Source organism: Mesoplodon densirostris, chromosome 2 (assembly GCF_025265405.1).
Source record: "Mesoplodon densirostris isolate mMesDen1 chromosome 2, mMesDen1 primary haplotype, whole genome shotgun sequence".
In the NCBI taxonomy this organism is placed as follows: domain Eukaryota; kingdom Metazoa; phylum Chordata; class Mammalia; order Artiodactyla; family Ziphiidae; genus Mesoplodon; species Mesoplodon densirostris.
In genome coordinates this window covers 120,305,971-120,330,250 of record NC_082662.1, presented here as the reverse complement: position 1 = coordinate 120,330,250, position 24,280 = coordinate 120,305,971, and the positions used below count along the sequence as shown (strand labels likewise).

At 39.8% G+C, this 24,280-nt stretch overlaps 1 non-coding gene across 1 annotated transcript; it reads left to right on the top strand.

Annotated features, from left to right (window-relative positions):
* The first annotated feature begins 23,139 nt into the window (after positions 1–23,139).
* On the top strand, positions 23,140–23,212 carry TRNAV-CAC (transfer RNA valine (anticodon CAC)). The gene has a single exon. It is a non-coding gene; the product is annotated as a tRNA-Val (tRNA).
* Positions 23,213–24,280: the final 1,068 nt, after the last annotated feature.

Here is a 24,280-nt window from a genome sequence, read left to right as displayed (position 1 = left end):
AAATTTATTTTTGGCTGCGTTGGGTCTTGGTTGCTGCACGCGGGCTTTCTCTAGTTGCGGCGAGCGGGGGCTACTCCTCATTGCAGTGTGCGGGCTTCTCACTGCAGTGGCTTCTCTTGTTGCGGAGCACGGGCTCTAGGCGCGCGGGCTTCAGTAGTTGTGCCTCGTGGGCTCAGTAGTTGTGGCTCGTGGGCTCTAGAGCACAGGCTCAGTAGTTGTGGCGCACGGGCTTTGTTGCTCCGTGGCATTGGGATCTTCCCGGACCAGGGCTTGAACCCGTGTCCCCTGCATTGGCAGGCGGATTCTTAACCACTGCACCACCAGGGAAGCCCATCCTTGATGTTTTTATTACAGTTCCTGCCTTACAGGTAAAGTTAACTAACCGATTATCATGTAGAAATGTGTTCTTATTTTTACAAAAGATCAAATGGATGAAGTGTGGTTTTCTATGACTAAAATACGTAAAGAAGCATAATAGATGGTTTCAACTTCCTAATGGGGCAACTGGGAATATCCGGCTGCAGCCACCAGCAGAAACAGCAGTGGATCTGGTAAAATTACCTGGGTTGTCTACATTTCTGAATGTAACTGCTCTTAGGGTTTCAATTAATTGGTGGGGGCGGGGATTACATCCATTACTAAAACTGTGCCTATGCCAATCAAGCCTTAATAGATTTATAAACCATTTGCAATAACTCACTCGTTTCACGTAGAAATTACTTATATTGCACGGTGAGGGTGGGGGACGACAAGCTACAGAAATCAGTAATTCCCAGTGTGGTGAGGCACATGTAAGCAAGTTCGAATCTGCACAGAGGAATTTTTCATTTTTCACAGTCACCTTGTTCCATTCGTAAATATATACCTCAAGACCGGATGACTTGGGGTGCGGGCAAGCAAGCCTCAGTAAAGACTCAGGCATTGAAGCCGCAGCAGCCATAGCAACAATAGACTGTGGGTGATCAGAAACAGAACTAGCATCCCTGACCTGGAATCGAGTCTGGGCCGTGGCAGTAAAAGTGCCAAGTCCTAACCACTAGACCACCAGGGAAGGGCACTAAAAAGGACAGACAGCACCTTCTAGAAAAAGATCTTGGGAATGATTCAAACAAATATTAGAAACTTTTAGGGATGCCTGAAAAATGTCCCTGAAATTTTAAATAATTTTATCTTTGACTGAGCGTTTTGTAATTGGAGTCCGATGGAACAATGGAGCCTGCTGGATACGCAGATACCAGCAACATTCTTATATGCCTTCCTTGTCATCCATTTGTATATAGCACTTGCTATGCTTGATGAGCACAGAATTCCGGATGGACCCACTATGCAGTGGGAATTCAAAAACCTAAGATGAGTAGTATAAGGTAAGTACATTGCCTCTATGACTGAATAAGCTGACCTGCTTGCCCCAGAGGCCACACTTTCCCTTCAAAGCAGAACTTTCTTCAGACGCAAAAAGGTAGTGACATTATAAGAAAAACAAACGACCAGGGAATCCTATCATATCACGTCCCTGAATTAGCCAACCACTTATGCTGAAAACGATGACCTAGAAGGAAAGAGAAAGACAGAACAACCCATAGTTCCTTTTCCTTTCAGTCCTTACTTATCAGCAAGCCAAAGATAGAAAATGTTGGTAGTATTTGTGTATCAAGAAGTAAAATAAAAGCAGCTGAGTTAGTCCTGTGCAGCATTTCCACTGTTCTGGTAGGGACAAAAATTCATGTGCACATAGGAGCTATGAAATATGGATTGTGTCATTTCAGTGATTCAGCAAATGAATTAAATGCTTTTATATTTTCATTGTCAAATAAAAACAAATCTAGACTTAGATAATGAAAGACTTTTCAAAAAGACTTTTGCGATAGGGAGAATGTTCCAATCTCAGAAATCTGCAAGCATCTCAAAATCAAACAGAAAAAGGTGTTTCTTTCAGAGGGAGGGGTAAGCAGAGCTTACCAGAAACTTTTAAGGGGAAGTTGAGGAATCAATGGAAAGTGAATAGATGGCATGATCAGAGCAGTTTCCCAGGAAATGTGTCTCCCTTTGGCCAGCCGATTCTCAGGATAAGCTGGTGAAAGGGACATATTCTGCATTTTAGTGCTTGTTCAATCTCAGGGGCAATCCAAAGTTTAAGGGCCTGTGGGGAGTAGAGAAGCCTGACTAAAGTTAGGTCAAGATAAAGCAGAGGATAAGAAATGGGCAATAGTGAGAACTTGGTCAACATTTAAAACTGGCATTGTACAATACAAAGATAACAAGTAAAATTCATGCTATTTAAATTCTTAATTTTTCTTTACATAGAATGGCATTAAATAGCAAATAAAAAACAGCTTAACAAGTGAAGAGAGAGAGACCACAGAAAAAAAAGGAAAAAGTGTTATATTTCACTACCTTGAACAGCACTTTTCTTGCTGTTTTCTGAAGAGGGGGCTCACATTTTCATTTTACACTGGGCCCCATAATTTTGATCCTGGTACCAGAAGGTAAGATGGGTTTCCTGGTATACATTTGTATTTTAGTTATTAAGACTTTCTTTCTCAAACTTCCCAGCTGGAGTTTGTCTTGCTTTTGTTATCCATTTTTTTTCCTTCTTAATACTAAGCTTCTGATACTATGCCATCAACATTTCCATTGTTCTGGGCCTTGATCAAGCAGCCAAAGAACTCCAGAATGCCCACGCTGCACCTCCCGTTCAAGCGTCCAGCTGGCCCTTATGCCCAACTGATTGCTTTTTTATATTCTTTGCATTTCGGATAGAAGTCCACGGCTTCTTCCTAGTCTGTTCTCTGCGATCACCTCATATCCCTTTGCTCAGGCAGGAGCTGAACAGGGCGTGCATCTCGCCAGAGCATGTGGTTGGATTTTCCTGACCCGTTGCTTCCACTAGGCCAAACCTAGCCTCTGCTCCTCCCAGACCACAGCAGTGCAGCCTCCTCATTCTATGACCACCTACCACAATCCTGCGGGGAGCAAATGGGTTTGGGTGGGGGAGGGGTGGAGAGCCGACAGTGTTTCTGGCATTTCCACCATGTGCCACTTCTATGTTGGTCTCTCACTCTCTCCTTTCTGGAGGGGACTGGCTGCTGCTGGTAGCCTGGGAGCTAACTGGACCACGGCAATCAATGTCTGTAGCTAGCTGGACCCAGGATAGACCCAGGCAGTTGAAGGAGGTAACCAACTTTGATGAAACGCCCCATATCCTTCCTCATTAGTATAATAGTGATTATTATCACTATTAATCCTAATGGAGATTAGGATTTGATTTCCCAAATATTTAATTAATTTTGTTACCACATCACATTTGTTTATTCATTTTATTTCCTGGCCTACAAGTAAAATTAACCAGTTAGTTACTATACAGAAATACATTCTTATTTTACAAGAAATACAAATGGATGACATCCCTGATTTTGCAAGCTCAGTAAGTGTATTGAGTGGCTCTGGATTTCCCTATGAGGCACCTGGTGACAGCCACCAGTGGAAAGACCAAAAAGGTAAAATTACTGGGCTTCCTAGAACTCTAATTTTAACCATTTTTAGTATTTCAAAGTGGGAGAAAGTGTCATCATTATTAATGCTGTGCCTATGCTAATATAACCTTTCAAGATTTAGAAGATATCTGAAATATTGTGCACGTTTCAGTGTGAAAATTAATTTTTTTAAGTATAAATCAGGGAATTCCTTGGTGGTCCAGTGGTTAGGACTCAGCGCTTTCACTGCTGGGGCTGGATTCCATCCCTGGTCTGGGAACTAAGATCCTGCAAGCTGCGAGGCAATAAATAAATAAATAAATAAATACGTGATTCTCAATGGGGGTGGGCATTTTGGAATTACCTGAAGGATATCTTCAACCTTCGCAGCCTCCGCTCGGGTGCTGATCAGCCTAGCAACTGGGTGTTCGACACTGCCCTTTGTTTCTCTTGAGAATTATGGCTGTGTGGGCCCTTTCTCCTCCCTTCCTCCAAAAGTGGGAGAAGGGGCTGGTGTCTGTCTGGCTTAATAATTAGTGCTAGGACTTGTAAAATAATGGTGCCGAGTGTTGTTATGCCACGTGTCTGAGAGACCCCCATATAGGTACTGTGATATTTTGTTATAATAAGAAATATATATATATATATATATATATATATATGTCTTTATTCCAGGCTCCTGGCCAGAGCTACTAAAACCTTTGTAATTTCCTAAGAGATAAAAGTGCTAGGAGCATCTTTTTTTTTTTTTTTTTTTTGCAATACGCGGGCCTCTCACTGTTGTGGCTTCTCCCGTTGCGGAGCATAGGCTCCGGATGCACAGGCTCAGCAGCCATGGCTCACGGGCCCAGCCGCCCCGTGGCATGTGGGATCTTCCCGCACCGGGGCACAAACCCGTGTCCCCTGCATCGGCAGGCGGACTCTCAACCACTGCGCCACCAGGGAAGCCCCGCTAGGGGCAACTTTTGTTCTAGTATTTGGTCTTTGACCTGGTTCCTGTCACAGAGCTCCTAAATCCCTTGGAATTTCCTGGATGATAGGAGCATCTTATGTTCTATTGAGGGAACTTTTGGTGGGCTCCTGGATAGCTTCACAGTGGGGCCTGGTCACCAGAAAGAATGTTATGATTAGAAGCTTGGAAATTTCAGCCCCCCAACTACTCCCATACTTTCAACCTTTGGAGAAGTGCTGGAGATTGAGTTCATAACCAAGCATGCCTAACTATTTACAATAGCCAATACATGGAAGCAACCTAAATATCCATCAACAGATGAATGAATAAAGAAGATGCGGTGTCTGTACGCAATGGAACACTTCTAAGCCATTAAAAAGAATGAAATAATGCCATATGCAGCAACATGGATGAACCTAGAGATTATCATACTAAGTGAAGTAAGTCAGAAAGAGATAAGTACCATATGATATCACTTATATATGGAATCTAAAATATGACACAAATGAACTTATTTATGAAACAGGAACAGACTCACAGACACAGAAAACAAACTTTTGGCTACCAAAGGGGAAAGGGGGTGGAGGAAGGATAAATTAGGAGTTTGGGATTAGCAGATACAAACTACTATATATAAAATAAACCACAAGTTCCTACTGTATAGCACAGGGAACTATATTCAATATTCTGTAATAAATCTTAATGGAAAAGAGTATGAAAAAGAATATGTACATATATGTATAAATTAATTACTTTGCTATACACCAGAAACTAACACAACAGAAACTATAGTAAATCAACTATACTTCAATAAAAAAAAATAACCAAACATGCCTATTAGATGAGGCCTCCATAAAAATCCCTTAACTAGGGCTTCCCTGGTGGCACAGTGGTTGAGAGTCCGCCTGCCGATGCAGGGGACACGGGTTCGTGCCCTGGTCCGGGAAGATCCCACATGCCGCAGAGCGGCTGGGCCCATGAGCCATGGCTGCTGAGCCTGTGCGGGAGACGCCACAACAGTGAGAGGCCCGCGTACCGCAAAAACAAAAACAAAAACAAAATCCCTTAACTAGGGGGTTCAGAAAGCTTTCAAGCTGGTGAACACAAGGAGGTGCTAGGAGGGTGGTCCACCTGGAGAGGACATCAAAGCTCTGAGCTCCTCCCCACATACCTTGCTCTATGCACCTCTTCCATCTGGCTGTTTCTGAGTTGCATCCTTTTATAATAAACTGATAATCTAGTAAGTAACCTGTTTTCCTGAATTCAGGGAGTCATTCTAGCAAATTATCAAACCTGAGAAGGGAGTTATGGGAGCCTCCAATTTATAACTGGTTGATCAGATGCACAAGTGACAACCTGAACTTTAGATAGGTATCTGAAATGGGGGGTGACAGTCTTGTGGGACTGAGCCCTTAACCTGTGGAGTCTGTGCTAACCACAGGTAGATAGTATCAGAATTCAATTGAATTTAGGACACCCAGCTGGTATCAGAGAACTGGTCAGTGGGGAAAAACCCACACATCTCTGTGTAGAGGAATAGAGGTTTTTGTGTTCAAATACTCTTATTCCAGCAGCTTAGAAACCATCCTTGCACATTTTAAAAATTGATTACCAACTTGCATAACATATTGCCTTTTGTTCTAGGATATTTCAATGTCCCATCCTGTAGACTTGCCATCCTGGATTAACTGATTATATAGTGCCAGACAAGATATTTCAGTTACAGTCAAACTAAAATAATCTACAAACAGGTGTAGTTCCCATTTTATTCAGCCCTTTGGGTCTGTGAAAGATATGTTATCAAAACAAATAAATTAAAAAGACAAATGTTGCATTGTATTAGGGCTTTAGAGAAAACAAACTATTATGAATCATTCTATTTCTATTGTAGATGAAAGATAAATCTTAAATCATTCATATACATACTAAGGTTAACCAGCCTTTTAAATGGGTTGAGTAAAGTCTGCCTGTTGTCACTGTTTGCAGATGACATGATACTATACATAGAGAATCCTAAAGATGCTACCAGAAAACTACTAGAGCTAATCAATGAATTTGTAAAGTAGCAGGATACAAAATTAATGCACAGAAATCTCTGGCATTCCTGTACACTAATGATGAAAAATCTGAAAGTGAAATCAAGAAAACACTCCCATTTACCATTGCAACAAAAAGAATAAAATATCTAGGAATAAACCTACCTAAGGAGACAAAAGACCTGTATGCAGAAAATTATAAGACACTGATGAAAGAAATTAAAGATGATACAAATAGATGGAGAGATATACCATGCTCCTGGATTGGAAGAATCAATATTGTGAAAATGACTCTACTACCGAAAGCAATCTACAGATTCAATGCAATCCCTATCAAACTACCACTGGCATTTTTCACAGAACTAGAACAAAAAATTTCAAAATTTGTTTGGAAAAACAAAAGACCCCAAATAGCCAAAGCAATCTTGAGAACGAAAAACGGAGCTGGAGGAATCAGGCTCCCTGACTTCAGACTATACCACAAAGCTACAGTAATCAATACAGTGTGGTACTGGCACAAAAACAGAAAGATCAATGGAACAGGATAGAAAGCCCAGAGATAAACCCACGCACATATGGTCAACTTATCTTTGATAAAGGAGGCAGGAATGTACAGTGGAGAAAGGACAACCTCTTCAATAAGTGGTGCTGGGAAAACTGGACAGGGACATGTAAAAGTAGGAGATTAGATCATTTCCTAACACCATACACAAAAATAAGCTCAAAATGGATTAAAGACCTAAATGTAAGGCCAGAAACTATCAAACTCTTAGAGGAAAACATAGGCAGAACACTCTATGACATAAATCACAGCAAGATCCTTTTGGACCCACCTCCTAGAGAAATGGAAATAAAAACAAAGATAAACAAATGGGACCTAATGAAACTTCAAAGCTTTTGCACAGCAAAGGAAACCATAAACAAGACCAAAAGACAACCCTCAGAATGGGAGAAAATATTTGCAAATGAAGCAACTGACAAAGGATTAATCTCCAAAATTTATAAGCAGCTCATGCAGCTCAATAGCAAAAAAACAAACAACCCAATCCAAAAATGGGCAGAAGACTTAAATAGGCATTTCTCCAAAGAAGATATACAGACTGCCAACAAACACATGAAAGAATGCTCAACATCATTAATCATTAGAGAAATGCAAATCAAAACTACAATGAGATATCATCTCACACAAGTCAGAATGGCCATCATCAAGAAATCTAGAAACAATAAATGCTGGTGAGGGTGTGGAGAAAAGGGAACACTCTTGCACTGCTGGTGGGAATGTGAATTGGTACAGCCACTATGGAGAACAGTATGGAGGTTCCTTAAAAAACTAAAAATAGAACTACCATATGACCCAGCAATCCCACTACTGGGCATATACCCTGAGAAAACCATAATTCAAAAAGAGACATGTACCAAAATGTTCATTGCAGCTCTATTCACAATAGCCCGGAGCTGGAAGCAACCTAAGTGTCCATCATCGGATGAATGGATAAAGAAGATGTGGCACATATATACAATGGAATATTACTCAGCCATAAAAAGAAATGAAACTGAGCTATTTGTAATGAGGTGGATAGACCTAGAGTCTGTCATACAGAGTGAAGTAAGTCAGAAAGAGAAAGACAAATACCGTATGCTAACACATATATATGGAATTTAAGAAAAAAAATGTCATGAAGAACCTAGAGGTAAAACAGGAATAAAGACACAGACCTACTTGAGAACGGACTTGAGGATATGGGGAGGGGGAAGAGTAAGCTGTGACAAAGCGAAAGAGAGGCATGGACATATATACAGTACCAAACGTAAGGTAGATAGCTAGTGGGAAGCAGCCGCATAGCACAGGGAGATCAGCTCGGTGCTTTGTGACCGCCTGGAGGGGTGGGATAGGGAGGGTGGGAGGGAGGGAGACACAAGAGGGAAGGAATGGGGGAACAGATGTATATGTATGACTGATTCACTTTGTTATAAAGCAGAAACTAATAAAAAAAAAAGGAAAGAAAAGCTTACAGGAGATCCTTTACCATTATCTGATACAATTGTTTCAAACATCCCACTCCCACAGAGAGGCTGCTACCTGTTCAGACTTCCCCAGACAGTGGCTTAAAAGGTCATGGTTGTGCACACTGCAGATTTTGTGGCTTCACACAAAAGGAGTCAGGGGCCATGATAAGAAGTGAGGGATAATGAGAACCAACCAGGAATAGGAAAAGCCTAAACACCCCTATTCACCTAATGTCTATACTCCTCCTTTTATACAAATGATATTATACTATATATATTTTTCTACACCTGCCTTATTCATTTAAATGATCTTCCTCGTTTCTTTTTTGTGGCTGTATAGTATGCCACTGTGTAGATGTTCATAATTTATTTCACCAATCCTCTATTAATGGACATTTAGGTTGTTTCCAATCTTTTACTATTACAAAGAATGCTGCTTGAATAACCTGTACATGTATCATTTTGAAAATGTGCAGCTATATCTGGAGAATAAATTCATAGAAGAATTGCTAAGTGAAAAGAAATTGCATTTGTAATTTTTTTAAATTAATTAATTTTTTTATTTTGGTTGTGCCGGGTCTTCGTTGTGGCATGCGGACTCTTAGTTGCGGCATGCATGTGGGATCTAGTTCCCCGACCAGGGATTGAACCCAGGCCCCCTGCATTGGGAGCATGGAGTCTTACCCATTGGACCGCCAGGGAAGTCCCACATTTGTAATTTTTAAGGAATTGTATTTTGTTCATTTTTCCTTTTTACTGAGATTTAAAGTGCACTAACATTAAACTTACAGTTTGATGAGTTTTTACATATGTATACACCCGTGCAATCACCACTCAAGTTAAGATATAGTACATTTCCAGCATCCTAGGTGGTTCTCTCCTACTCCTTCTCAATCTGTACTCCCCACCAGAGGGAGCCACTATTCTGACATTTATCACAATTAGTTCTTGAAATTTCATATACATGAAAACACAGGGTAAGTTCTCTTTTGTGTATAGTTTCTTTCACTCACATAATGATTATTAAATACATTCATATTGTTGAAATATCAGTATATAGTTATTTTGTTGCTGTGAGTATTCCATTATATAAATATATCACAATTTATTTACCCAGTCTCTCAATAATGGACATTTGGGTATTTTTCCCAGTTTTAGATGATATTGGCACACCAGCCTTCTTTTGGTTAATGTCTGCATGGTATATTATTTTCTGTCCTTTTGCTTTCAACCAATCTGTGTTTTAATATTTAAAGTGTATTTTGTGTATTGTAAACACCACATAGTTGTGTTGTAGGTTTATTTATCCAGTCTAACAATCTTTCTTTTCTAACTGGACTATATAGTCTATTTACATTTAACGTGATTACTCATATAGTTAAGTTTATCTTACTTTTTGCTTTCTACTTTCTCCATATGTTCTTTATTTCCTTATTATTCTTTCCTGTCTTCTCTTGTGTTAATTGTATGTTTTGCTATTCAACTTTATTTCCTCTATTAACTTTGTAGTTATATCTTTTTGTATTATTCTTTTAGTGGTTATCCTAGAGATTACAAAAGGCACCCTTGATTTCTTTTAGCCTAACTTAAATTAGTATATTTACAACTTCATGAGCAATGCAGGAGTCTTTCAACAGTTCAATTCTATTTACCTTCCTGCCATTTCTGTTACTGTTGTCATATATTTCACTTCCTCATAGGTTATAACCCCCATAAAACATGGTTATCATTGTTACTTAAAACAGGCAATATTATTTCATATTTACATGCATTAGTTTGCCAGTGCTCTTCATTTTTTCTTATATATACATGTTTCTATGTGGAGACATTTTCCTTCATCCTGAAAAACTCCCCTCAGTCAGCTGGAAATATATTGTTCAGCTTTTGTTTGTCTGAAAATGTCTTTATTTTGCTTTCATATTAAGGATATTTTCACTGTTTATATAATTCTAGTATGGTAGATGTTTCTTCTATTTTTCAGCATTTTAAACATACTATTACATGCCTTCCATGGTTTCGGTTGGAAAAATCAGACATCATTGATATGATACCCTTTTAAAAGTAATATCTTGGGGCTTCCCTGGTGGTGCAGTGGTTGAGAGTCCGCCTGCCGATTCAGAGGACACGGGTTCATACCCTGGTCTGGGAAGATCCCACATGCCGCAGAGTGGCTGGGCCCATGAACCATGGCCGCTGAGCCTGAGCGTCCGGAGCCTGTGCTCTGCAATGGGAGAGGCCACAAGAATGAGAGGCCCGCGTTAAAAAAAAAAAAAAAAAAAAAAAAAGTAATATATATTTTTCCTATCTACTTTTATGATTTTTATCTTTAACTTTTATTTTTAGTAATTTAACTTTGATTTTTTTTTAGAAATTTAGTAATTTAACTAAAGAAAAAACCAAGATGTGGTTTTCTTTGTATTTGTCCTGCTTGGGATTTGCTGAATTCCTTGAATCTGGAGATTGAGTCATTCATCAGTTTTGGAAAGTTCTCAGTCTCTATCTCTACAAATATCACTTCTGTCCATTATCTTTCTTCTCTCCTTCTGGAACCAATTAAATGTTTCTGGTATAGTCTCTTCTTTCCCATGTTTTGCATGGTGTGTGCTTCAATTTGGATATTTTCTACTGACCTGTCTTTGAGTTCAATAATCCCATCTTCTGTTGTGTTGTGTCCTATTTGATGTTAAAACCATCCAGAGCCATCAGTTATAGAAATCCATTTGCATCTCTGTATGGATTCTTATATCTCTATTGAAATTCTCCATCTTTTCATCTAATTTTTCATCTTTCCCTCTATTTTCTTTAAATAAACATAATTATTTTAAAGTTCTTATCTATAACCTTAAGAAATTGGCTTATCTTTTTTTTTTTTTTTTTTTTTTTTTTTTTTTTTTTTTTTTGCGGTACACGGGCCTCTCACTGTTGGGGCCTCTCCCGTTGCGGAGCACAGGTTTTTCCAAATTATAGTTGGTGTCAGTGAAGTGGGATTTGCTAGAACCACCCTGACTCATGGAAACATGTGGTTTGGGAAGAGAAAGGATGAGAGGGTGGTGTATGAGGGACCTTTGATCCCTGGATGGCTACCTAGTCAACCATGGTATTAAACTTCAGTTGCACTTCAATCATTTACTAAAGGTAAAAGTTGCCAATGGAATTTAGAGATGGGGATAATCTGACTCCTGAAGAGCTGACTCATTGAATAAGCAAGGAAATGCATAATAATAAGAAGCACAGTAAACATACAATCCCTTGGTCACTATTATCTGTAAAAGCTAAAATAAAGAAAGTGCTGGGTCAAAACTTGATGCTCATCCAAACTCGGAGTTGGGTTAGTCTGAACTTCAGCCACTATCCTCAAAGCTGCCCACAACGGGAAAAATTATGCCAGGACAACATAAAGTACCTCTAAAGCCTCTGGTTAACAAGAAGGTAGTCAATGTGGGGGGAGGGCAAAACAAGAAATTACTGAAACCAGAGGGTATAGTGTGAACAGGGCTGTCTCTTATCAGTATCATCAGCTTCCTGAGGAAGCTTTATTAAAATGGGTGGTGAGAAGGGTTAATTTAGGGGCTGTGTCTTTGGTTTTGAATGCTGCAGAGTGGAAAAGCATGTTTACATTGATACAGGGCCCACAGTTCACTACTGAACAATCACAGGTGGCGTTACATGAGCCAGCCACACAGATTATTCCTGAGGGAACAGCAAGCCTAATGGACTGGATAAAAGCCACTGTAAAGTGTGTTTGTCCTGAGAAGGGAGACTGTCCAATTCCCCCTATAAATGCCAAATGGAGCACCCCAGATGAAGCAGTTGATATGCTTCGCGTGTAAGCCATATGCAATTGGTTTTATGTTTACGGGATATTCAGATGCTGAATATGCCTGATTATGCAAGTTATGGTAAGTGCTGTAACTAAGGGTGCCCCTGTTGCATGGACACCCCATGTGACATTACTCTTACAAAACTGAATAAGAATCCAAGAAGCCTTATCAGATTTGCTGTCTCAGCTTCCTTGTGTGGGTCTTACTGAAACCAAGGGCATTAAAATAATTAAAAAGAAAATGGAGAAAGACAGTGAGGAGAGTCAAAGAACTCTCCAGCTCTCTCCAACAGGGTGGAAATCTTTAGATGGCTATTAAAAAATGGGATGAATATGGTAGACATTGGTGGTGTTGAAACAGAAGTGCTGATGCAGTACTATAGAAGGTTGGGTGGATCAAGGGAACCCCTTGCTGGTTCCCCAACATCAAAAGGCCCCAAACAACTCTGCTCCATTTACCCCAGTTTAGAGGAATTTTTAAAGCCAGAAGGCAAAGATTTTGATGAGAAACCCCACTCAGAATCGCCTGGGTCTGTGGTCAAGCAGATTAATCAAGTTAAAAACTGACAAAAAGGGCCAGGGTCTGTTGGCTCAGCCCTTCACTGGGGACCCAAAGCCTTTTGCACAAAAGTGGGTAAAATGGTCAAGGGGTGGAAAAGAGAAGTTTCCAGGACCCCCTGATACAGGATCCCCACACACTATGGTACCAAAATCTATTGGTGAAACCCTGATATGGTCTACAGTTAGACTGAGAGAACATAAAAACGTGAGTGCTGATAAGACTATAAAAGTGGAAATGTTTAAATAAGATTCATGTAAAGTTGTGTCTCCTTTACGTGAATGTTTCCTGGAAATGGATATTATGTCTGGCTGGGGAACACTTCCACTACCTAGTATTATAAGACCAAAACCTGTTGATGAACTCCTACTGGAGGCTACAGTTAGGAATGTAGGGGTTAATGGAATTACAGGAAAAGTTTGTAGGAGAATTGGCATGTTTGAACAGGTTTTATATGAAGCGGTTGTGTGTCTTCTACCTGATTATTATTATTATTATTTTTGTGGTACACGGGCCTCTCACTGTTGTGGCCTCTCCCGTTGTGGAGCACAGGCTCCGGACGCGCAGGCTCAGTGGCCATGGCTCATGGGCCCAGGTGCTCCACGGCATGTGGGATCTTCCCAGACCGGGGCATGAACCCGTGTCCCATGCATCGGCAGGCGGACGCTCAACCACTGCGCCACCAGGGAAGCCCTCTTCTACCTGATTGTACTATGGGGGTGGACACTGTATCTGACTGGGGAACATTTTCCCTACCTAATATTGTAAAACAGAAGGCATGTAAATCCGGGCTTCAATCAATGTTAATTAGACACGCTAAATGGGAGTCAGAGTGTGCTTACACTCAAAATGAGAGGGACTAAAGGAGTGTCCCCCCTAGATAGATTTCTCTGTTTTACTGGTGGATCTGGGGGATGGGGGTGGGGAAGGATGGAGTATTCTTTCTTCCCCACATCATCTCAACTTTTTTGTCCCCCCTACCTGATGCAGTGGTCACAGGACCAGGGCTACAACTAGGGCTGAAAATAGGGATGATTCCTAAGCAAAAAGTGCAACTGCGTTTCTGATCCTTATGTCATAATTCCTAAGGGCCTGATGGGGCAGGATGTGCCTTCATCCCATCTGATAAAATTGGGGCTAACAGTGAATGCAGCTATATTGCCTGGTTGTTAAGATAGCCCACTAGTTCTGCAGCTATGTAACCTTACCTTATCTGAATAGAAGTGGACTGATGGGGAGGCACATGCTAGACTATTATTACTGCCTGCAATATAGACCAGCACAGGGGCTGAACCTAATCCCTTCCAAAGGTAAAAGAATTTGGGTATGAATGGAGAGAAGGAGGAACAGTAGGAGCTAACAGTAAAGTTATGAGTAAATGAATTATGTAATAAGGCAAAAATCCAATATTATATTAACACCTTGAAAGAGGCTCAGAGCAAGAAATGATATCACCTCAGCTCAATTATATCAGATGCCTGAAAGGGTGAAGCCACATGTTTGCTGAGACCACACCTGTTTTTAGAACTTGATGAGATGGAATGAAAGCCTGCAAACCTGAGTGGCCTTGTCCCAGCAGACATTCTCATACAATAGGATGATGGACAGGAATGATTATTAATGACTGCTTGGGATTCTAGTAATGTGTCAGTACCTTTGAACTTGTGTATCATTTTGCTGGAAGGGATCTGTGGCCAGAGACCCGGAGTGGTGGGATGTGAGAGAAAAGAAAATAGAAAAAATATATATATATATATATATATATTGGTCTCTGCCCCTGACTCCTGGCACAGAATTCCTAAAACCCTTGTAATTTCCTAAGTGATAAGAGCAGTAGGAGAACCTTTTGTTCTAAGGAGGCAACTCTGGGTGGGCTCCTGCATGACTACTAAATGGGGGCTGGTCACAGGAAAGACTAACCATGATTAAAATCTTGGAATTTTCAGCCCCATCCATCAGAGAGGGAACAGAACTGAAATGGAGTTAATGATTGATCATGCCTATGTGATGAACCCTCCATAAAATTCCAAAAGCATGGGGGTCTGGAGAGCTTCCAGGTTGGTGAATATATCCACACCGAGAGGTTGATGCACCCCAACTCTACAGAGACAGAAGCTCCTGCACTAGGTGAACCTCCCAGACCTTGCCTATGTGTTTCTTTATCTGGCTGTCCATCTGTATCCTTTATCATATCCTTTAATAAATTGATGCAATTGATGCAAGTAAGTGTTTCCCTGAGTTCTGTGAGCTGCTCTAGCAAATTAATCCAACCTGATGAGGGGATCATTGGAACCCCCAATCTATAACTCGTGGGTCAGAAGACATGACACCACAAAACTCCTAGAAAGAACATAGCAAAATATTCTCTGACATAAATCGCAGCAATATTTTCTTAGGTCAGAATCCCAAAACAATAGAAATAAATGCAAAAATAAACAAATTGGACCTAATCAAACTTATAAACTTTTGCACAGCAAAGGAAACCATAAACAAAATGAAAAGAACCTATGGACTGGGAGAAAATATTTGCAAACAATGCAGATGACAAGGGCTTAATTTCCAAAATATACTAACAACTCAATAACAACAAAAAGTAAAAAAAAATGGGCAGAAGACCTAAATAAACATTTTTCCAAAGAAAACATACAGATGGCCAATAGGTACAAGAAAAGATGCTCATTATCACTAATTATTAGAGAAATGCAAATCAAAACTACAATAAGGTATCACCTCACACTGGTCAGAATGGCCATCATCAAAAAGTCTATAAATAATAAATGCTGGAGAGGGTGTGGAGAAAAGGGAACCCTCCTACACTGTTGGTGGGAATGTAAATTGGTGCAGCCACTATGAAAACAGTATGGAGTTTCCTTTAAAAATGAAAAATAGAGTTACCATATGGTCCAGCAATCTCATTCCTGGGCATATACTGGGAAAAGATGAAAGCTCTAATTCAAAAAGATACATGCACCTCCATGTTCATAGCAGCACTATTTGCAATAGCCAAGATGTGGAAAAAACCCAAGTGTCCCTTGACAGAGGTTTGACTTAAGATGTGGTATGTATGTACCACAGAATATTACTCAGCCATAACAGAATGAAATAATGCCATTTGCAGCAACATGGATAGACCTAGAGATTATCATAGTAAGTCAGAGAAAGACAAATATTATATGATATCACTTATATGTGGAATTTAAAAAATAGTACAAATGAACTTATTTACAAAACAGAAACAAACTCACAGACATTGAAAACAAACTTATGGTTACCAAAGGGGAAGGGGGTGTGGATATATTAGGAGTATGGGATTAACAGATGCACACTACCATATATAAAATAGATAAACAACTAGGATTTACCGTATAGCATAGGGACTATATTCAATATCTTGTAATGGAAAAGAATCAGAAAAAAAATGAATATAGGTATATACATATATACGTAGAATCATATGTAGAATCACTTTGCTGTACACCTGAAATTAACACAATATTGTAAATCGACTATAATTTAAAAAGAGAGAGAGAGGGCAGAGAGCAGAAGCAAGAAAAACTACAGTCCTGTGGCCTGTGGAAAAAAAAACACATTCACAGAAAGATAGACAAAATGAAAGGCAGAGGACTATGTACCAGAAGAAGGAACATGATAAAACCCCAGAAAAACAACTAAATGAAGTGGAGATAGGCAACCTTCCAGAAAAAGAATTCAGAATAATGACAGTGAAGATGATCCAAGACCTCAGAAAAAGAAGGTAGGCAAAGATTGAGAAGATGAAAGAAATGTTTAACAAAGACCTAGAAGAATTAAAGAACAAACACCTAGAAGAGTTGAGGAACAAACAAACAGAGATGAACAATACAATAACTGAAATAAAAAATACACTAGAAGGAATCAATAGCAGAATAACTGAGGCAGAAGAACAGATAAGTGACCTGGAAGACAGAATGGTGGAAGTCACTGCCATGGAACAGTAAAGAACAAAGAATGAGGGCTTCCCTGGTGGCACAGTGGTTAAGAATCCTCCTGCCAATGCAGGGAACATGGGTTTGAGCCCTGGTCAGGGAAGATCCCACATGCCGTGGAGCAAGTAAGCCTATGTGCCACAACTACAGAGCCTGCACTCTAAAGCCTGTGAGCCACAACTACCGAGCCTGCATTCTAGAGTCCCGGAGCCACAACTACTGAAGCCCACATGCCTAGAGCCTGTGCTCCGCAACAAGAGAAGACATTGAGGTGAGAAGCCCATGCACCACAATGAAGAGTAGCCTCTGCTCGATGCAACTAAAGAAAGCCCACATGCAGCAATGAAGACCCAACGCAATCAAAATAAATAAATAAATAAATAAATAAATTTATTTATTTGAAAAAAGAATGAAAAGAAGTGAAGACAGCCTAAGAGACCTCTGGGACAACATAAACACAACAACATTCACATTGTGGGCTCCCAGAAGGAGAATAGAGAGAAAAAGAACCCGAGAAAATATTTGAAGAGATTATAGTTGAAAACTTCCCTAACATGGGAAAGGAAATAGCCACCCAAGTCCAGGAAGCACAGAGAGTCCCATACAGGCTAAACCCAAGGAGAAACATGCTGAGACACATAGTAATCAAATTGGCAAAAATTAAAGACACAGAAAAATTATTGAATGCAGCAAGGAAAAAACGACAAATAACATACAAGGGAGCTCTCATAATGTCAGCAGCTGATTTCTCAGTAGAAACTCTGCAAGCCAGAAAGGAGTGGCACAATATATTTAAAGTGATGAAAGGGAAGAACCTACAACCAAGATTACTCTACCCAGCAAGGATCTCATTCAGATTCGATGGAGAAATCAAAAGCTTTACAGACAAGCAAAAGCTCAGAGAATTCAGCAGCACCAAACCACCTCTACAACAAATGTTAAAGGAACTTCCCTAAGTGGGAAACACAGAAAAGAAAAGGACCTACAAAAACAAATGCAAAACAATTAAGAAAATGGTAATAGGAACATACATATTGACAATACCTTAAATGTGAATGGATTAAATGCTCCAGCCAAAAGACACAGGCTCACTGAATGTATACAAAAACAAGACCCATATATATGCTGTCTACAAGAGACCCACTTCAGACTTAGGGACACATACAGACTGAAAGTGAGGGGATGGAAAAAGATATTCCATGCAAATGGAAATCAAAAGAAAGCTGGAGTATCAATACTCATAGCAGATAAAATAGACTTTAAAATAAAGAATGTTACAAGAGACAAGGAAGGACACTACATAATGATCAAGGGATCAATCCAAGAAGAAGATATAACAATTATAAATATATATGCACCCAACATAAGAACACCTCAATACATAAGGCAAATGCTAACAGCTATAAAAGAAGAAATCAACAGTAACACAATAATAGTGGGAGACTTTAACACCTCACTTACACCAATGGACAGATCATCCAGACAGAAAATTAATAAGGAAACGCAAGCTTTAAATGACACAATAGACCAGATAGATTTAATTGATATTTATAGGATACTCCATCTGAAAACCGCGGATTACACTTTCTTCTCAAGTGCTCATGGAACAGTCTCCTGGATAGATCAAATCTTGGGTCACAGATTAAGTCTTGGTAAATTTAAGAAATTTGAAATCATATCAGGCATATTTTCTGGCTCAATGCCATGAGATTAGAAATAAATTACAGGGAAAAAAACATAAAAAACACAAACACATGGAGGCGAAAGAATATGTTACTAACTAACCAAGAGATCATTGAAGAAATCAAAGACGAAATCAAAAAATACCTAGAGACAAATGACAATGAAAACATGACGATCCAAAATCTATGGGAAGCAGCAAAAGCAGTTCTAAGAGGGACGTTTATAGCAGTATGAGCCTACCTCAAGAAACAAGAAAAATCTCAAATAAACAATCTAACCTTAAACCTAAAGAAACTAGAGAAAGAAGAGCAAATAAACTCAAAATTAGTAGAAGGAAAGAAATCATAAAGATCAGAGCAGAAATAAATGAAACAGAAACAAATAAAACAATAGCAAAGATCAATAAAACTAAAAGCTGGTTCTTTGAGAAGATAAACAAAATTGATAAACCTTTAGCCAGACTCATCAGGAAAAAGAGGGAGAGGACTCAAATCAATAAAATTAGAAATGAAAAAGGAGAAGTTACAACGGACACTGCAGAAATACAAAGCAGCCTAAGAGACTACTACCATCAAATCTATGCCAATAAAATGGACAACCTGGAAGAAATGGACAAATTCTTAGAAAGGTATAATCTTCCAAGACTGAACCAGGAAGAAACAGAAAATACGAACAGACCAATCACAAGTAATGAAGTTGAAACTGTGATTAAAAATCTTCCAACAAACAAAAATCCAGGACCAGATGGCTTCACAGGTGAATTCTATCAACATTTAGAGAAGAGCTAACACCCATCCTTCTCAAACTCTTCCAAAAAATTGCAGGGAAGGAACACTCCCAAACTCATTCTACAAGGCTATCACCCTGATACCAAAACCAGCTTCTCAAACTCTGCCAAAAAATTGCAGGGAAGGAACACTCCCAAACTCATTCTACAAGGCTATCATCCTGATATCAAAACCAGACAAAGATACAGAAAAAGAAAATTACAGACCCATATCACTGATGAATATAGATGCAAAAATCCTCAACAAAATACTAGCAAACAGAATCCAACAACACGTTAAAAGGATCATACACCATGATCAAGTGGGATTTATCCCAGGGATGCAAAGATTCTTCAATATATGCAAATCAACCAATGTGATACACCATATTAACAAATTGAAGAATAAAAAGCATATGATCATCTCAATAGATGCAGAGAAAGCTTTTGACAAAATTCAATACCCATTTATGATAAAAACTCTCCAGAAAGTGGGCATAGAGGGAACCTACCTCAACATAATAAAGGCCATATATGACAAACCCACAGCAAACATCATTCTCAAGGGTGAAAACTGAAAGCATTTCCTCTAAGATCAGGAAGAAGACAAGGATGTCCACTCTCACCACTATTATTGAACATAGTTTTGCAAGTCCTAGCCACGGCAGTCAGAGAAGAAAAAGAAATAAAAGGAATACAAATCGGAAAAGAAGAAGTAAAACTGTCACTCTTTGCAGGTGACATGATACTATACATAGATAATCCTAAAGATGCCACCAGAAAACTACTAGAGCTAATCAATGAATCTGGTAAAGTTGCAGGATACAAGATTAATGCACAGAAATCTCTTGCATTCCTATACACTAACAACAGAAGATCAGAAAGAGAAATCAAGGAAACAATCCCATTCACCATTGCAAAAAAAAAAAGAATAAAATAGCTAGGAATAAACCTACCTAAGGAGGTAAAAGACCTGTACTCAGAAAACTATGACACTGATGAAAGAAATCAAAGATGACACAAACTGATGGAAAGATATACCACGTTCTTGGATTAGAAGAATCAATATTGTGAAAATGACTGTACTATCCAAAGCAATCTACAGATTCAATACAATCTGTATCAAATTACCAATGGCATTGTTTACAGAACTAGAACAAAAAGTCTTAAAATTTGTATGGAGACAAAAAAGACCCCGAATAACCAAAACAATCTTGAGGGAAAAAAAATGGAGCTGGAGAAATCAGACGCCCTGACTTCAGACTATACTACAATGTTACAGTAATCAAGACAATATAGTACTGGCACAAAAACAGAAATATAGATCAATGGAACAGGATAGAAAGCCCAGAGATAAACCCACACACTTATGGTCAACTAATCTATGACAAAGGAGGCAAGGATATACAATCGAGAAAAGACAGTCTCTTCAATAAGTGGTGCTGGGAAAACTGGACAGCTACATGGAAAAGAATGAAATTAGAACACTCCCTAACACCATACACAAAAATAAACTCAAAATGGATTTGAGACCTAAATGTAAGACCGGACACTATTAAACTCTTAGAGGAAAACATAGGAAGAACACTCTTTGACATAAATCACAGCAAGATTTTTTTTGGACCAGCCTCCTAGAGTAAAAATAAAAAAATGAAAAAATAAAAATAAAAATAAACAAGTGGGACCTAATGAAACTTAAACGCTTTTGCACAGCAAAGGAAACTATAAACAAGATAAAAAGACAACCCTCAGGATGGGAGAAAATATTTGCAAACAAATCAATGGACAAAGGATTAATCTCCAAAATATATAAACAGCTCATGCAGCTCAATATTAAAAAACAAGCAACCCAATCAAAAAATGGGCAGAAGACCTAAATAGACATTTGTCCAAAGAAGACATACAGATGGCCAAGAGGCACATGAAAAGCTGCTCAATTATTAAAGAAATGCAAATCAAACTACAATGAGGTATCACCTCACACCAGTTAGAATGGGCATCATCAGAAAATCTACAAATAACAAATGCTGGAGAGGGTGTGGAGAAAAGGGAACCCTCCTGCACTGTTGGTGGAAAAGTAACTTGATACAGCCACTATGGAGAACAGTATGAAGGTTCCTTAAAAAACTAAAAATAGAATTACCATATGACCCAGCAACCCCACTACTGGGCATATACCCAGAGAAAACCATAATTCAAAAAGAGTCATGTACCAAAATGTTCATTGCAGCTCTATTTACAATAGCCCGGAGATGGAAACAACCTAAGTGTCCATCATCGGATGAATGGATAAAGAAGATGTGGCACATATATACAGTGGAATATTACTCAGCCATAAAAAGAAACGAAATTGAGCTATTTGTAATGAGGTGGATGGACCTAGAATCTGTCATACAGAGTGAAGTAAGTCAGAAAGAGAAAGACAAATACCGTATGCTAACACATATATATGGAATTTAAGAAAAAAAAATGTCATGAAGAACCTAGGGGTAAGACAGGAATAAAGACACAGACCTACTAGAGAATGGACTTGAGGATATGGGGAGGGGGAAGGGTAAGCTGTGACAAAGCGGGAGAGTGGCATGGACATATAGACACTACCAAACGTAAGGTAGATAGCTAGTGGGAAGCAGCCGCATAGCACAGGGAGATCAGCTCAGTGCTTTGTGACCACCTAGAGGGGTGGGATAGGGAGGGTGGGAGGGAGAGAGACGCAAGAGGGAAGAGATATGGGAACATATGTATATGTATAACTGATTCAGTTTGTTATAAAGCAGAAACTAACACACCATGGTAAAGCAATTATACTCCAATAAAGATGTAAAAATAAAAAAAGAAAGAGAAAAACAAATATCGTGTGTTCACGCATATGTGTGAAATCTAGAAATATGGTACAGATGAACCAGTTTGCAAGGCAGAAATAAAGACACATGTAGAGAACAAATGTATGGAGACCAAGTGGCGGGAGCGGGGGGCGGTGTGTGTGTGATGAATTGGGAGATTGGCATTGACATATATTAATATGTGTAAAATAGATAATAAGAACCTGCTGTAAATAAAATAAAATTCAAAAAAAAAAAGAAGTTCAGGTGATAACTTGGGCTTGAGACTGGCATATGAAGGGGGGGGGCACTCTTGTAGGACTGAGCCTTTAATCTAATCTCCAAGTTGATAAGTGTCAGAACTGAGTTAAACTGTGGAACATCTAGGTGGTGTCAGAGACGGAGAATTGCTTGGTGTGGGGCAAAAACCTCCACACACTTGGTGACCAGAAGTGAAGTGCTGGTGTGAGTAGTAAAGGGAAGAAAGACGTAACAAGGAGAAAACAGTTTTTCCATTACAATTGCTTTCTAAAGTAAGTTCTGGGCAAACTTAAGGTGTATATTTGTTTCACATATGAGCTGGTTTTCCTTATCTTGGCCGAGTCTGTCACCTGAGTCTCTTCCTACCTGTAGTTACTGCACCATTTTTCTCCAGTCTCGGAACAGGGGACACGCGCTAAGTGCCAGAGGCTGACCTGACCCCAGGGTGGTCCGGCTCCCCGCCAAGCGTTCCTCCGGGACCTGCAGGATCCGGAAAACTGCACGACGAGCATTTGAGGAAGTCTGGAGCTTTGGCCCACAGACTCAGGCTTTCAACAGCAACGACACTGGCTGGAGCTCCACTTGTGCTGGAAGTTTCCTGATGAGGCACCATCGAGCTCACCTGGTGCTGTAACCATGATACCGGGCGCGCATCCGGGCCTTGCCTGCCACTTTCCAGGCCTCTGGGTGAGCTTAGGCTGCGGTCGACCCGCCCCGGCACTTCTCTCACCGGCCGGGACACAGTGACGAGCTGCTACATTTCAAGACTAGTTTATGAAAGACAAACTGTCGACTGTTTCCGTAGTGTAGTGGTTATCACGTTCGCCTCACACGCGAAAGGTCCCCGGTTCGAAACCGGGCGGAAACAAATCGTATATTTTCTTTCTGTTGGTTGAGCACTGATCCCCGCGGCGGTCCTCCAGTTTTTCCTCTTATCTTTTCTGACACCAGAAAGGTAAAGCCTTTTTGGCCACTCGAATGAAGTCATCGGTTCCGATCCGGATCCCCAGAACCAAGTTCTGGTTCAGGGCGGTGTCCTGAAACTCAGGCTGGTCCCTTATTCAAACTCTGCTCAGGCTCCTTCTTCTTCAGCTGGGCCTGCAAGGGTCTGTCTCCTCCAGAGAATTTGCAAACCTGTAACAAGACCCAGCTGTGTGCCTGACATTATCTTGCTTTAAGCTGAAGGGCGGGTATCTTTATCCTGCAGTCCAGATAAATGAATGGAACATAGTTCCAGAGCCAGTGTTACAAGTCGGTCTGCTCTCCACCCCCAACAAACCTGCCTATTTCTTTTTTCGATTTAAGCTGTCCCCATGCATTCAGTTCTAAGTTCCCAGTCATGGAGATTCTTTCTCCCTCCCTCCTCTGAGTCTGTCCCCACAGGGAATCCTAAGGCCCTAAGCCCTTGGTTCTGATCAGGTGGAAACAATGTATATTTTCTTTTAATTAAGTTATTTTCACACACACACACACACACACACACACAGTTTGCACAGACACTTCTGCAAAGAAGATAGACGGATAGCAAATAATCATATCTAAAGATGTTCTACATCATTAATCATTAGGGAAATGCAAAATTAAAACACGAGATATACACATGTACTAGAATGCCTATCATACCAGGTGTCCAGGATGTGGAAGAACTGGAACACTCATACACTGATGGGGGGTGGGGGGGATGTAAAATGTTACATCCACTTTAGAAAACAGTTTAACAGTTTCTTTGCAAGTTAAACTACTACTATAGACTCAGCCATTCTAATCCTAGGTATTTCCAAGAGAAAATTAAGTGTATGCTCATAGAAAGACTTGTACACAAATACTCATAGTAGCTTTATTTGTAACAGCCCAAAGCTGGAAACAACCCAAACATCACCCAACAGGTGAAGATAAATTATGGTTACATCCATACAGTGGAATGCTGCTCAGCAAA